This window comes from Homarus americanus, unplaced genomic scaffold, assembly GCF_018991925.1.
Source record: "Homarus americanus isolate GMGI-L3 unplaced genomic scaffold, GMGI_Hamer_2.0 scaffold22974, whole genome shotgun sequence".
In the NCBI taxonomy this organism is placed as follows: Eukaryota; Metazoa; Arthropoda; class Malacostraca; order Decapoda; family Nephropidae; genus Homarus; species Homarus americanus.
Window position 1 is genome coordinate 92,234 of NW_024715545.1, and position 16,594 is coordinate 108,827.

The window sequence follows — 16,594 nt, forward strand, 5'->3', positions numbered from 1 at the left end:
GAGTTTAGTCTAGCAGTGTGAGTTTAGTCCAGCAGTAGAGTTTAGTCCAGCAGTGTGAGTTTAGTCTAGCAGTTGAGTATAGTCTAGTAGTGTGAGTTTAGTCTAGCAGTATGAGTTTAGTCTAGCAGTGTGTGTAGTTGGTCTAGCAGTGTGAGTTTAGTCTAGCAGTGTGAGTTTGTCAGCAGTGTGAGTTTAGTCAGCAGTGAGTTTAGTCTAGCAGTGAGAGAGTCTAGCAGTGAGTTTAGTCTAGTGAGTTTAGTCAGCAGGTTTAGTCTAGCAGTTGGAGTTAGTCTAGTAGTGTGAGTTTAGTCTAGCAGTATGAGTTTAGTCTAGCAGTGTGAGTTTAGTCTAGCAGTGTGAGTTTAGTCTAGCAGTGTGAGTTTAGTCAGCAGTGAGGGTTTAGTCTGCGTGTGAGTTTAGTCTAGCAGTGAGAGTTTAGTCTAGCAGTGTGAGTTTAGTCTAGCAGTGTGAGTTTAGTCTAGCAGTGTGAGTTTAGTCTAGCAGTGTGAGTTTAGTCTAGCAGTGAGAGTTTAGTCTAGCAGTGTGAGTTTAGTCTAGCAGTGAGAGTTTAGTCTAGGCAGTGAGTATGTCTAGTAGTGAGCTAGTTCAGCAGTAGTTAGTCTAGCATAGAGTGAATTCAGGCGTGTGAGGATAGTATGAACAGAGTTTAGTCTAGCAGTTTGAGTATAGTCTAGCAGTAGTTTAGTCTAGCAGTGTGAGTTTAGTCTAGCAGTGAGCCAGTACACGCTAACAGTATGTAACAGAGAGCCAGTACACGCTAACAGTATGTAACAGAGCCAGTACACGCTAACAGTGTAACAGAGACAGGCCAACAGTATATAAACAGAGAGCCAGTACACGCCAACAGTATGTAACAGAGAGCCAGTACACGCTAACAGTATGTAACAGAGAGCCAGTACACACAACAGTATGTAACAGAGAGCCAGTACACACAACAGTATGTAACAGAGAGCCAGTACACGCTAACAGTATGAACAGAGAGCCAGTACACGCTAACAGTGTAGAGAGCAGTACACGCTAAAAGTGTAACAGAGAGCCAGTACACTAACAGTATGTAACAGAGAGCCAGTACACGGTAACAGTATGTAACAGAGAGCCAGTACAGCTAACAGTATGTAACAGAGAGCCAGTACACGCTAACAGTATGTAACAGAGAGCCAGCGCTAACAGTATGTAACAGAGAGCCAGTACACATCAGTATAAACAGCTAACAGTATGTAACAGAGAGCCAGTACACGCTAACAGTATGTAACAGAGAGCCAGTACACGCTAACAGTATGTAACAGAGAGCCAGTACACGCTAACAGTATGTAACAGAGAGCCAGTACACGCTAACAGTATAACAGAGAGCCAGTACACGCTAACAGTATGTAACAGAGAGCCAGTACACGCTAACAGTATGTAACAGAGAGCCAGTACACGCTAACAGTATGTAACAGAGAGCCAGTCACACGCTAACAGTATGTAACAGAGAGCCAGTACACACAACAGTATGTAACAGAGAGCCAGTACACGCTAACAGTATGTAACAGAGAGCCAGCACACGCTAACAGTATGTAACAGAGAGCCAGTACACAATAACAGTATGTAACAGAGAGCCAGTACACGCTAACAGTGAACAGAGACCGTACACGCTAACAGTATGCAACAGAGAGCCAGTACACACAACAGTATGTAACAGAGAGCCAGTACACAATAACAGGTAACAGAGAGCCAGTACACGCTACAGTATGTAACAGAGAGCCAGTACACGCTAACAGTATGTAACAGAGAGCCAGTACACGCTAACAGTATGTAACAGAGAGCCAGTACAGCTAACAGTATGTAACAGAGAGCCAGTACACGCTAACAGTATGTAACAGAGAGCCAGTACACGCTAACAGTATGTAACAGAGAGCCAGTACAACAGTATGTAACAGAGAGCCAGTACACGCTAACAGTATGTAACAGAGAGCCAGTACACGCTAACAGGTAACAGAGAGCCAGTACACAGCAACAGTATAACAGAGAGCTGTACACGCTAACAGTATGTAACAGAGAGCCAGTACACGCTAACAGTATGTAACAGAGACAGTACACGCTAACAGTATGTAACAGAGAGCCAGTAATAATAACAGTATGAAATAGAGAGCCAGTACACGCTAACAGTATGTAACAGAGAGCCAGTACACGCTAGTAGTATGTATCAGAGCCAGTACACGCTAACAGTATGAAACAGAGCCAGTACACGTAACAGTATGTACAGAGCCAGTACACGGTAACGTATGTAACAGAGAGCCAGTACACGTAACAGTATAACAGAGAGCCAGTACACGCTAACAGTATGAACAGAGAGCCAGTACAAGCGAACAGTATGTAATAGAGAGAGCCAGCACACTCAACAGTATAACAGAGAGCCACACGCTAACAGTATGTAACAGAGAGCCAGTACACGCTAACAGTATGTAACAGAGAGCCAGTACACAACAGTATGTAACAGAGAGCCAGTACACACAACAGTGCAACAGAGAGCCAGCACGCTAACAGTATGTAACAGAGAGCCAGTACACGCTAACAGTATGTAACAGAGAGCCAGTACACGCTAACAGTATGCAACAGAGAGCCAGTACACGCTAATGTATGTAACAGAGAGCCAGTACACGCTAACAGTATGCAACAGAGAGCCAGTACACGCTAACAGTATGCAAAGAGAGCCAGTACACGCAACAGTATAACAGAGAGCCAGTACACTAACAGTAGTAACAGAGAGCCAGTACACGCACAGTATACAGGCACACGCTAACAGTATGTAACAGAGAGCCAGTACACGCTAACAGTATGCAACAGAGAGCCAGTACACGCTAACAGTATGCAACAGAGAGCCAGTAACGCTAAATTATGAACGAGAGCCGTACAGCTAACAGTATGTAACAGAGAGCCAGTACACGCTAACAGTATGTAACAGAGAGCCAGTACGCTAACAGACAGAGAGCCAGCACGCTAACAGTATGTAACAGAGGCCAGTAGCAACAGTAGCGAGAGCAGTACATAACGTATGAAACACGCTAACAGTATGTAACAGAGAGCCAGTACACGCTAACAGTATGCACAGAGAGACACGCAACAAGTATGCAACAGAGAGCCAGTACACGCTAACAGTATGCAGAGAGCAGCACGCTAACAGTATGCAACAGAGAGCCAGTACACGCTAACAGTAGTAACAGAGAGCCAGTACACGCCAACGTATGCAACAGAGAGCCAGTACACGCTAACAGTATGCAACAGAGAGCCAGTACACGCTAACAGTATGCAATAGAGAGCCAGTACACGCTAACAGGCTAAGAGAGCCAGTACACGCTAACAGTATGCAACAGAGAGCCAGTACACGCTAACAGTATGCAACAGAGAGCCAGTACACGCTAACAGTATGCAACAGAGAGCCAGTACACGCCACGTATGCAAAGAGCAGCTAAATGCATAAAGTATAATAGAGAGCCAGTACACGCTAACAGTATGTAACAGAGAGCCAGCACACGCTAACAGTATGTACAGAGAGCCAGTACAAAAGAAGAAGTCAACACACAACAACAGTGTAAGAGAGCAGTACACGCAACAGTATGTAACAGAGAGCCAGACACGTATGCAAGAGCCGACACAACAGTATGTCAGAGAGCCAGTACACGCTAACAGATGCAAGAGAGCTAGTACACGCTAACAGTGTGCAACAGAGAGCCAGTACACGAACAGTATGCAACAGAGAGCCAGTACGCTAACAGTATGCAACAGAGAGCCAGTACACGCTAACAGTATGCAACAGAGCCAGTACACGCTAACAGTGATGCAACAGAGAGCCAGTACACGCTAACAGTATGCAGAGAGCAGTACACGCCAACATATGCAACAGAGAGCCAGTACACGCTAACAGTATGCACAGAGAGCAAGCTAACAGTATGCAACAGAGAGCCAGTACGCTAACAGTAGCAACAGAGAGCCATGCTAACAGTATGCAACAGAGAGCCAGACACGCTAACAGTATGCAACAGAGAGCCAGTACACGCTAATAGTATGCAAAGAGAGCCAGTACACGCTAACAGTATGCAACAGAGAGAGCACGCTAGTGGGACAAACAGTATGCAACAGAGAGCCAGTACACGCTAACAGTATGTAACAGAGAGCCGCTAACAGTATGGCAGTACACGAACAGTATGCAACAGACAAACAACAGATCTCCTAAACAGTTAACAGGAGGCTAAATAACAATGTACACTAAAATAAAGTCAAAAAAACAAGAAATGTGGGTAAACACGTATGGGTTTCAAGATTATTGCCAGAAATCCTCATATTTTAACCTTATCCTCCCTATACCTGATACTCTACCTCATACTAACCACAAATGATCTAATTATACATACTATAATAATGTATTCATAGTTCTTAACATGGAGGATATGAATTAAAAGAAGAAAATCATTAATATATAGTAAATGGAAGTGTTTGATGACGGGGGCGTAGAGGAGGGGAGTCTAGGACCCTCTCAGTTCCTTAGCGTTAGTAGTGGTGAGGTGCTCTACACGGGCTTAAATACGGTACATTTACCTCTTTATATGTAGAAAAGTTATTTAACGATATTATTCACTATTTTACAGTTACGAGGTTATTTAAAGGATTATTGACCTTATAATGAAGTGAAGGTTGTGTTGGAGTTGGGTGGGGCTCAGTTCAGCAGGACTCAGACGCGCGGTGACCTTCATAGCCTGTGTTGCACCACTATTTACTTGTACTTAAGCTTCCGTACTAGGCCATTCAGCAGTGACGGCTCGGGATACACAAATTTGACCTACCTCAGGTATGAGTTGTAGTTGATGTCCACTAATTACCAGGTCATGGTAGTTGCCCAGAGCCATTCAATTATGTTAAACTGGCTTGTATAATTTCTTTGTTCCTGCTTGAATGGTGTAGGTCTTCTTGCTTTGATTATCAGTCTTTCATTTAATGTCGTTGGGAAAAGTTGATGTTTGTATACTTCACCTATTTCCATGGTCAAAGGGTAATTAAAGAAAGCACGAGTTAACACACCGTCCACACGTAATGTTAACACGACACTGAGCTTCAAGTGCGGCGACGCCAATTAATAACAGACATCAATCGTACAGCATTTGACACCAACTATGAAAGTAACTTAAATTTTTGGTCTAATTTAATGAAAATTCACTTTGCAACGTATTAAAATAATTAAATAACATATAAAATGATATATTTGTGTATTATTGAGCTGTGTCTCTAAATGAATCAAACGCCTGTCATTCAGGACTTACCCAGGTCATCTTGGGAGTCTTTAAAACGATTACGTTAGGTCAGGTCATGTTTAATAAGGTTATAGATTTAAACTGGTTTCTAAAAAAAATATATTCCTGCAGGTTTCAAAAGACAGAGAGAGAACGAGAGAGAGGGGCGAGAGAGAGGAGACGGGCTTTTACACCAAAGAAGTATAGGAAACACCCGACCTTCTCCATCCTTCTCCATCATGTCATACGAACATCACGTGCGTGTTTATCCCGGTCGGTATTATAATATTCCTCATCTGTCTCACCTGCCGCCTGTGTTTCTTACTGCAGAAGGCGTCGTAGTGTGGTAGTTCACACTTTACCTGTCGCGATCACTCCAGCAGTCCATAACACCACAGTCACGACAGTACACACAGGGGTACAACGTATCCACAAGCCCCACCAGGATATCCACAAGCCCCAGCAGGATATCCACAAGCCCCAGCAGGATATCCACAAGCCCCAGCAGGATACCCACAGAGCCCCTCCAGGATATCCACAAACCCCAGCAGGATATCCACAAGCCCCAGCAGGATATCCACAGGCCCTGCAGGATATCCACAGGCTCCTGCAGGATATCCACAGGCCCTGCAGGGTACCCACAAGCCCCGGAAGGATTAGGAGACAGCACCACCGCATATTCTGGAGACTGCCCACGTGGCGACACTCTCAACCAAACAGCCCCTCCTTCAGCCCCTCCTTCAGACCCTGGTTCAGTCCCTTCACAGAAAAAGGGCTTCAGTCTTCCTCAGCTGTTGCCTTCACGGTCCAGTAACCCATATAAACCCCTTGATGATGACAAATAAACAGAAGAACTAACGCCATTTTGACCTTAATTCACAGGTAAGTCATTAGTGGGTTTTAATTAAGTAGATTCACCTGTTGATTCACCACTACATCTGGTTAGGGTTTGGTTTACAAAGGAAAATCTTGTCTAACAAATCTGCTGCCGTTTAGGAAAGTCTCGAGTTAGTAGATAATGACGAAAATTACCATGTTATTTACTTAGACTTTAACAAAGCATTTGACAGAGTACCGCATCAGAGGCTTCTGAGAAAAATTAAGGCTCATGGTATCGAGGAAAGTTTAAATTGATAAAATCATGGCTCACCGATAGAACGCAGAGGGTCAGGTTGATGGTGTTAATCTGGAGGCCGTGTAACCAGTGGAGTTCCCCAGGGTCAGTACTAGGCCCACTTTGTTCATAATCTACATAAACGATTCAGATATTGGGATCAGCAGTGACATAAGCAAGTTTGCGGATGACACCAAAATAGGGCAGATTAATTCAGGCAGGATGCAAATGCATTACAGGAGGATCTAAATAAACTGCAGGGTTGGTCTGAAAAATGGCAAATGAAATTCAACACCAGCAAGTGCAGCGTACTTAATATTGGAAGAACAAATACTGTCAATGTATACAGCCTTAACAACATCAACCTAGAGAAGTCGACTTGTGAAAGAGACCTAGGGTATTTAAGGCCGGACCTACGGCCTAGAAAAACAGTGCTAATGTTCAAATTAAAGCAAACAGAGTATTAGGTTTTATATCTAGAAGTGTAAGTAATAAGAGTGCAGAGGTCTTATTGCAACTATATCTTGTGTTAGTCAGGCCGCACCTCGATTATGCGGTTCAGTTCTGGTGCCCTATTATAGAATGGATATCAATTCACTAGAGTCGGTGCAGCGAAAAATGACGAAAATGATTCTGGGACTTAGAAACCTTCCATATCAAGATAGGTTAAAGAAACTAATATTTCATTCCCTAGAAAGACGAAGAGTGCGGGGAGATATGATAGAAGTATTTAAGTGGGTGAAAGGGATCAATAAAGGGGGATATAGATAAAGTTCTTATAATATCCCAGCAGGATAGGACTCGGAGCAATGGATTTAAGTTGGATAAGCTTAGGTTTAGGAGGGAGATAGGAAGGAACTGGTTCACAAATAGGGTGGTGGACGAGTGGAACAAGCTTAGCAACTTTGTAGTAAGTGCTGGAACGCTGGAAAGTTTTAAAAGGAGGCTAGGCCAAGGGTGGTGGACGATTGGTTAAACTTAGCAACTTTGTGGTGCTGGAACGCTGGAAAGTTTTAAAGGGAGGCTAGATAGGGTGGTGGACGATTGGAACAAACGCCTTTGGTAAATTGCTGGAACGCTGGAAGGTTTTAAAGAGGAGGCTAGATAGAGATTGGTGGACAGAGTGGAACAAGCTTGTAACTTTGTAGTAAGTGCTGGAACGCTGGAAAGTTTTAAAAGGAGGCTAGATAGGGTGGTGGACGAGTGGAACAAGCTTAGCAACTTTGTAGTAAGTGCTGGAACGCTGGAAAGTTTTAAAAGGAGGCTAGATAGATTCATGGATGATAGAGAGTGGTAGTAACTCTCGACAGGAGCTGCCATGAACAGACCAACCAGCCTATTGCAGACTCCATATGTTCTTATGTTTGGTTAGTGTTAGGTTAGGTAGAACTTCCTGTCATAATAATATAACCCCTTCCACACCCCCTCACCTCCACACCCCCTCACCTCCACACCCCCTCACCTCCACACCCCCTCACCTCCACACACCCCACCCCTCCCTCCCACACCTCCCACCCCTCACCTCCCCACCCCACCCCCTCAGTTGCCTTTCCAGACCCATAAAATTTTTCCTAGTGATAATGTCGGGAGAGAGAGAGGGAGAGGGAGTGAGTTATATGACCCGGATACTGTTGGGACGGGGGGAGGGAGGAAGGAACAAGACCAGAGACATTCATTCTGTTTACTCATGAGGTCAATCACGCATTTGTTTAAAAGGTGTAGACAGGTGTTCTGGTCTTTATTAACGGGGTTAGTGAGTGTGTACAGGTGTAGACAGGTGTTCTGGTCTTTATTAACGGGGTTAGCGTGTTTGTGTACAGGTGTTGACAGGTGTTCAGCGCTTATATATATACAGATGTTCATGTATTAACAGACTCCATGTATTACAGATGTTCGTGGACAGAATCAACATCTGCTTGACGGAGAAACACCTTTACCAGATCAAGAAATAACCTCAAAAAATAAAACATCTGTTAAACACATGTACACGAAGAATGATTTAAACATCTGTAGAAGAATGACTTAGAGAAACACCTGATAAATATATATAGAAGAATAATGAAGAAATTACCTGATAAACATGTGGAGAAGAATGACTAGATAGCAGTGATAAAGGTGTCGTGTGGGAGTAGATGTGGCAGCATTGCTCGAGTGTATAAAACAAGAGATATTTTAAATCTTCTAAAAATGATAATAACAAATACGCTTATGTGAACAAAAACAAACAAATAAATAGATAATTATATTTATCAAATTATGTAATAATTTTTAACACAACCATAGACATATTTAACATTATTGGAACCAAAACGAATAATTTTAACCAAACAACAACAAAATTCTCAACATTATTGGAACCTAAACTAACAATTTTACCCAAACATCAACAATAAAGGAACACGAGCCTAAAAAATTCACAAAATTAGATCAATAATTTACAATATCAATTTTGTCATTATAAAAGTAACTAATAACAACTTAAACCCTTATATCTACTTATATTCACTTTACTACACTCTAAAGTCACTGTAAATGGGGTTAGTACTTAAGGGGGAAGTATTTTGTAAGTATCACATTGCCTACTATAATTTCTAAGTAATTATACGCTATTGATACACCTATTATGTGTTATAGGGCCTATATAATTAAATAGGCCTATGTATATGCTACGGGACTATATAAATTAAATAGGCCTACACATATACCACGGGATTATATAAATTAAACAGGCCTATGTTATACCGCGAGACTATATAGTTGAAATAGGCCCACATATATAGAACAGGACTTTAAATTATATAGGCCTATACACAAACATAAAAGCAAATTATTTTCCGATAGGCCTAAACATTATGCTTTCTTAGTTCAATAAAATGGGGCCGCTTTCAGTATGAGTATTATGAGTACACTTTGAGTATTTTGTGAATACTGTATTATGAGTACATAGTATTTTTGTGAGTATTTTGTGAGTACTGTATTATGAGTACAGTGAGTATTTTTGTGAGTACTGTATTACTATGAGTACAAAGTGAGTATTTGTGAGTATATTTGAGTATTTTGTGAGTACTGTATTATTATGAGTACATAGTGAGTATGTTGTGAGTATTTTGTGAGTACTGTATTATTATGAGTACAGAGTGAGTATTTTTGTGAGTATTTTGTGAGTACTGTCTTAATATGAGTGCATAGTGAGTATTTTTGTGAGTACTAAAGAACATAAAAAAATAAGGAGTCTGCAATAGGGCGGTTGGACTGTTCATGGCAGCTCCTGTCGAGAGTTACTACCACTCTCTATCATCCATGAATCTATCCAGCTTCCCTTTAAAACTTTCCAGCATTCCAGCACTTACTACAAAGTTGCTAAGCTTGTTCCACTCGTCCACCACCCTATCTAGCCTCCCTTTAAAACTTTCCAGCGTTCCAGCACTTACTACAAAGTTGCTAAGCTTGTTCCACTCGTCCACCACCCTATCTAGCCTCCTTTTAAAACTTTCCAGCGTTCCAGCACTTACTACAAAGTTGCTAAGCTTGTTCCAATCGTCCACCACCCTATCTAGCCTCCTTTTAAAACTTTCCAGCGTTCCAGCACTTACTACAAAGTTGGTAAGCTTGTTCCACTCGTCCACCACCCTATCTAGCCTCCTTTTAAAGCTTTCCAGCGTTCCAGCACTTACTACAAAGTTGCTAAGCTTGTTCCACTCGTCCACCACCCTATCTAGCCTCCTTTTAAAACTTTCCAGCGTTCCAGCACTTACTACAAAGTTGCTAAGCTTGTTCCACTCGTCCACCACCCTATTTGTGAACCAGTTCCTTCCTATCTCCCTCCTAAACCTAAACTTATCCAACTTAAATCCGTTGCTCCGAGTCCTATCCTGCTCGGATATTATAAGAACTTTATCTATATCCCCTTTATTGATTCCTTTCACCCACTTAAATACTTCTATCATATCTCCCCGCACTCTTCGTCTTTCTAGGGAATGAAAGTTTAGTTTCTTTAACCTATCCTGATATGGAAGGTTTCTAAGTCCATTCTATAATAAGGGCACCAGAAATGAACTGCATTGAGAGAATTATTATGAGTACTGTGTTATTATGAGTACATTTTGAGTACAATGTGAGTATTTTGGTGAGTATGTTGTGAGTACTGTTATGAGTACAATGTGAGTATGTTGTGAGTACTGTGTTATTATGAGTACATGTTGAGTACTTTGTGAGTATTATGAGTAATTATGATGATTAAATACTGTCCTTGTTAAAATCGACCCAAAATAAAAGTTTGGTCGGTAATTGCTTATGTTACTCTGATAATAAAAGGGTTTATATCTGTACCCAATAATAAGCTTTTATTTATAACCTAACCTAACCTGACCTGACCTAACCTAACCTAACCTAACCTGACCTGACCTAACCTAACCTAACCAACCCCCAAATAATAATAATAATAAATAATAAAATAGAGAAAAAGAAAGATAAATGTGAATATTGATAAAAAATAAGAATATAACAAATACATAATAATTAAAATAACAAAATACGATAATTATCAAAATATTGTAGGTTTGGTTAGGTTAGGTTATATAAGACAGTGTACGTATACAAACGATGTACATAGGTAAACAGTGTACACACAGGTATACACAGGTAAATATACGTACACAATGATACACACAGCTGCACAGGTATACACAGGTACACATGTACACACACAGGTATACACATGTTCAAACAGGTACACATACACAGTTTCACATAGGTAGTAGATAATGACGATAATTACCATGTTATTTACTTAGACTTTAGCAAAGCGTTTGACAGAGTACCGCATCAGAGGCTTCTGAGAAAAATTAAGGCTCATGGTATCGAGGGGAAAGTTTTAAATTGGATAAAATCATGGCTCACCGATAGAACGCAGAGGGTCAGTGTAGATGGTGTTAAATCTGAGTGGGGCCGTGTAACCAGTGGAGTTCCCCAGGGGTCAGTACTAGGCCCACTCTTGTTCATAATCTACATAAACGATCTAGATATTGGGATCAGCAGTGACATAAGCAAGTTTGCGGATGACACCAAAATAGGGCGGCAGATTAATTCAGGGCAGGATGCAAATGCATTACAGGAGGATTTAAATAAACTGCAGGGGTGGTCTGAAAAATGGCAAATGAAATTCAACACCAGCAAGTGCAGCGTACTTAATATTGGAAGAACAAATACTGTCAATGTATACAGCCTTAACAACATCAACCTAGAGAAGTCGACTTGTGAAAGAGACCTAGGGGTACTTGTAAGCCCGGACCTACGGCCTAGAAAACAGTGCGTTAATGTTCGAAATAAGGCAAACAGAGTATTGGGTTTTATATCTAGAAGTGTAAGTAATAAGAGTGCAGAGGTCTTATTGCAACTATATCTTGCGCTAGTCAGGCCGCACCTCGATTATGCGGTTCAGTTCTGGTGCCCTATTATAGAATGGGATATCAATTCAGAGTCGGTGCAGCGAAGAATGACGAAAATGATTCCGGGACTTAGAAACCTTCCATATCAGGATAGGTTAAAGAAACTAAACTTGCATTCCTTAGAAAGACGAAGAGTGCGGGGAGATATGATAGAAGTATTCAAGTGGGTGAAAGGAATCAATAAAGGGGATATAGATAAAGTTCTTATAATATCCGAGCAGGATAGGACCAGCAACGGATTTAAGTTGGATAAGTTTAGGCTTAGGAGGGAGATAGGAAGGAACTGGTTCACAAATAGGGTGGTGGACGAGTGGAACAAGCTTAGCAACTTTGTAGTAAGTGCTGGAACGCTGGAAAAAGTTTTTAAAAGGAGCTAGATAGGGTGGTGAAGCTTAGCAACTTTGTAGTAAGTGCTGGAACGCTGGAAAGTCTTAAAAGGAGACTAGATAGGTGGTGGGCGAGTGGAACAAGCTTAGCAACTTTAGTAAGTGCTGGAACGCTGGAAAGTCTTAAAGGAGACTAGATAGGGTGGTGGGCGAGTGGAACAAGCTTAGCAACTTTGTAGTAAGTGCTGGAACGCTGGAAAGTTTTAAAAGGAGACTAGATAGGTGGTGGCGGACAAGCAGCTTTAGTGCTGGACTGAGTTTTGGAAAGGAGGCTAGATAGATTCATGGATGATAGAGAGTGGTAGTAACTCTGACAGGAGCTGCCATGAACAGTCCAACCGGCCTATTGCAGACTCCTTATGTTCTTATGTTATTATGTTCTAAGGACACAGGTACATACAGGTGCATACAGGTGCATACAGGTACACAAAGGTACACACAGCTACACACAGGTACACATAGCTACACAGGTACACATGTATACACAGGTACATACAGGCACACACAGCTACACAGGTACACACAGGTACACATGTATACACAGGTACATACAGGTACGCACAGCTACACAGGTACACATGTATACACAGGTACACACAGGTACGCACAGCTACACAGGTACACACGCTGGAGTGCACATCGCCTACAGAGAAAGGCAACACCACCAATGACGTCAGAGAACCACCAGGATTCCTTTATAAACTTAACCTAACCAACCCTACCCCAACCTACCAAACAATTATACAGACCTAGATCATCGAATTATAGATCATTATAGTGAGGATAACCACCAGGGAGGATTATAGAGGAGGAATTAATGTTAGGAAGGTAATATCACAATTTAACATCAGGTGAACGGGTTAAAATTGTCGCGTGAGCTGAACACCTATGTTCAGTGTGGCATAGGAGCCCATAGGAGGTGGACGTGTTACACATTGTCTCAGTGTTTGGTGAAGTTACTTTATTACTTCTGAGTCATTTTAACACCACCAGTCAGGTACTGATTTAACAAGACTTGGAGGTGTTATAGAGTTGTATAGAGCACAAGAGCCAAGATGGATGTGATTGGTGTACGTGTGGTGGTGTACGTGTTAGTGAGTCTAAGCTTTATGGCTCAGCTTGGCTCTACCCTTGTTGTTACTTTATGTACGCTTGAGACTAACTCCATCACGCTTGAGCGGGATGAAAGAGCGTTATTTAAAGCTGATGAAGATAGTGAAATATACATGAGGTCCTTATCCACGGACTCATTGGCAGGTACAGCATTAACGTCCCGCAAGATCTGGCCACAACCTTTATGATGGGCAATGATTATGAATGGTATGAGATGACCTATACAGCGAATGATACTCACCTAATTGTCATTATCAGAGGCAATAACACTCTCTATATCGAAGAAAAATGGACCTCAAACTCAACAAATGAAGCACCTAGTCTAGAATCACATTTACTGGGATAGCGAAACTTGGGACATTCTGTTTTGACCAGCTCAGTGAAACTTTTACATGTACTTGATAATGTCGACTATTCTGGGAAACCTTATAGGCCTACCCCACCAAGTGAAAATTACCATTACAGTAGTTATAGCGGCGGGCATATTATCTTTATACCAGTCGGAGCTATAATATTCTTCATTAGTATTTGCTGTAGGTGTTGTTATCGTCGTAGAAGATTCTACAGCCAGTTAGAAGCATAGATGTAGTGATGAATGTCCTGACGCTGATACAACCCTTCAGGATGTGACAGGACTAGGGGATAACGATTTACCTCCGTCTTATACTGACATACAGACGGAAATACCACCACCACCACCTTATTCTGAGATTGAGAAACAGAATAACCTCTTCAAACACGTCCCCAAGAAATACTCATCGATCCTGCAGAAGACGTTACAGATCACACTAACACAGGAGTATCCACTGAAAACACCCTACAGGATTAGATTCACCCTGTAGACTCAACCAACGTAGACTCAACCAATACCAATTCTGTTTCTCGTCAAATATGTTGGCTAGAGTCTTCAGTTCTCGCCCAGTGCTCGTTCGCCTTCAAGCCGCTAGGAGGAACACTAAGCAGCCTATAGCGTCTTGTACTCTATGGGGAACTGCCGGTACTGCAAGGTGAGGTGTTTAATGAGTAGTAGGCCCAGTAGTAGTAGTAGGCCCAGTAGTAGTAGTAGTAGGCTCAGTAGCAGTAGTAGGCCCAGTAGAAGTAATTTAAAAGGGCATCTCACACAAAAACGAGAAGTTGACAGAAGGTAACAGCTGGGGTCAGGGGAACAGGGGGTCAGAGGACAGTACAGTATCTCTCTCTGCTTTGTTGCTTGACTTGTGTGTGTTTTAGTACAATGATAATCTATATCAAAACAGGATACGAGAGAGAGAGGTAGACTAACGTGTGCATACCAGCTGTTATATGTTGAGGCTTCACTAACGGGAAACCGGCTGTATCATCAAGCAGTACAGGGTGACTCAGAAACTCTAGTACCCAGTATCCTACATAGTTTAACGTATATTAACGTTGTTATTTACATTATATTCCCCACTTGTTGATAAAGTTTCCATAACAGTGAGGACAGAGGTAATGGTGTAATTGATGCATTAACGGGAAATTATAGGGTCATAAGTAATTCAGTGATGATCTATTTGCCTTGTGACACCTTATAATTCGTGGAAGTGATGACGTCATAATGGTTGACGCAACTGGTGGTTATTTGACGAGTTATTAACCTATAGGTAGATATAAACCGTATTTTAGAATTATTTAATTAATTAGTAAACTCTGAGAAGCAGGAGATCAAAATAAGATTTAAATTAGAAAAAATTCGAGTCTTGAGTATTTATATGAGGGCACCTTGCTGCCGCATGTCTTGCTGCCAAACGTACGACCAAACATAACCTTATGACGTATATCAACAAATCCTGGAATTTATTATTAAAATTATCAATAAATTCTCTAAATATTGATAAAAAATTCCAATAATCGAGTATTTGATCTTTAATTGATATTATTAAATGATAGATTCGATGCTTAGTTGTTTATCCGGACGAGAACTTTTCCCCACCCATTGAGTGATATGAAAGCTGATGACTGACCCCCTTGCTGACTCCTGACACCCCTTGCTGACTCCTGACACCCCTGCTGACCTGACACCCTTGCTGACTCCTGACAACCTGGCTGACTCCTGACACCCCTTGCTGACTCCTGACACTCCTTGCTGACTCCTGACACCCCTTGCTGACTCCTGAGCCCCTGGCTGACTCCTGACACCCCTTGCTGACTCCTGACACCTTGCTGACTGACACCTTGCTGACTCCTGACACCTTTGTGACACCTGCTGACTCTTGCACCCTGGCTGACTCCTGACACCCTGCTGACTCCTGACACTTGCTGACTCCTGACACCCCTTGCTGACTCCTGGCACCCTTGCTGACTCCTGACACCTGCTGACTCCACACCGACTCCTTGCTGACTCCTGCCTTGCTGACTCCCACACTCTTGCTGACTCCTGACCTCTGCTGACTCTGACACCCCTTGCTGACTCCTGACACCCCTTGCTGACTCCTGACACCCCTTGCTGACTCCTGACACTTGCTGACTCCTGGCACCCTTGCTGACTCCTGACACCCCTTGCTGACTCCACACCCCTTGCTGACTCCTACACCCTTGCTGACTCCTGACACCTTGCTGACTCCTGACACTCCTTGCTGACTCCTGACACTCCTTGCTGACTCCTGACACCCTGGCTGACTCCTGACCTCCTTGCTGACCCTGACACCCCTTGCTGACTCTGACACCCCTGGCTGACTCCTGACACCCCTTGCTGACTCCTGACACCTGCTCTCCTGACACCCCTGGCTGACTCCTGACACCCCTGGCTGACTCCTGACACTTGCTGACTCCTGACACCTTGCTGACTCCTGACACCCCACTGACTCCTGACACCCCTGGCTGACTCCTGACACCCCTGGCTGACTCCTGACACCCCTGGCTGACTCGACACCCCTGGCTGACTCCTGACACCCCTTGCTGACTCTGACACCCCTGGCTGACTCCTGACACCCCTGGCTGACTCTGGCACCCTTGCTGACTCCTGACACCCCTGGCTGACTCTGACACCTCTGCTGACTCCTGACACTCCTGGCTGACTCCTGACACCCCTGGCTGACTCCTGACACCCCTGGCTGACTCCTGACACCCTGGCTGACTTCTGACACCCCTGGCTGACTCCTGACACTCATGGCTGACTCCTGACACCCCTGGCTGACTCTGACACCCCTGGCTTACACACTCAAGAGTTTCACACCTGGCTTTGCACACCTGGCCTTGCATACCTGGCCTTGCATACCTGACCTTGCACAC

The 16,594-nt window shown here is 43.0% G+C and overlaps 1 long non-coding RNA gene across 1 annotated transcript; it reads left to right on the forward strand.

Annotated features, from left to right (window-relative positions):
* Positions 1–5,979: 5,979 nt before the first annotated feature.
* Positions 5,980–9,385, forward strand: LOC121857859. Its single transcript, XR_006087287.1, has 2 exons — positions 5,980–6,167; positions 8,289–9,385. It is a non-coding gene; the product is annotated as an uncharacterized LOC121857859 (long non-coding RNA).
* Positions 9,386–16,594: the final 7,209 nt, after the last annotated feature.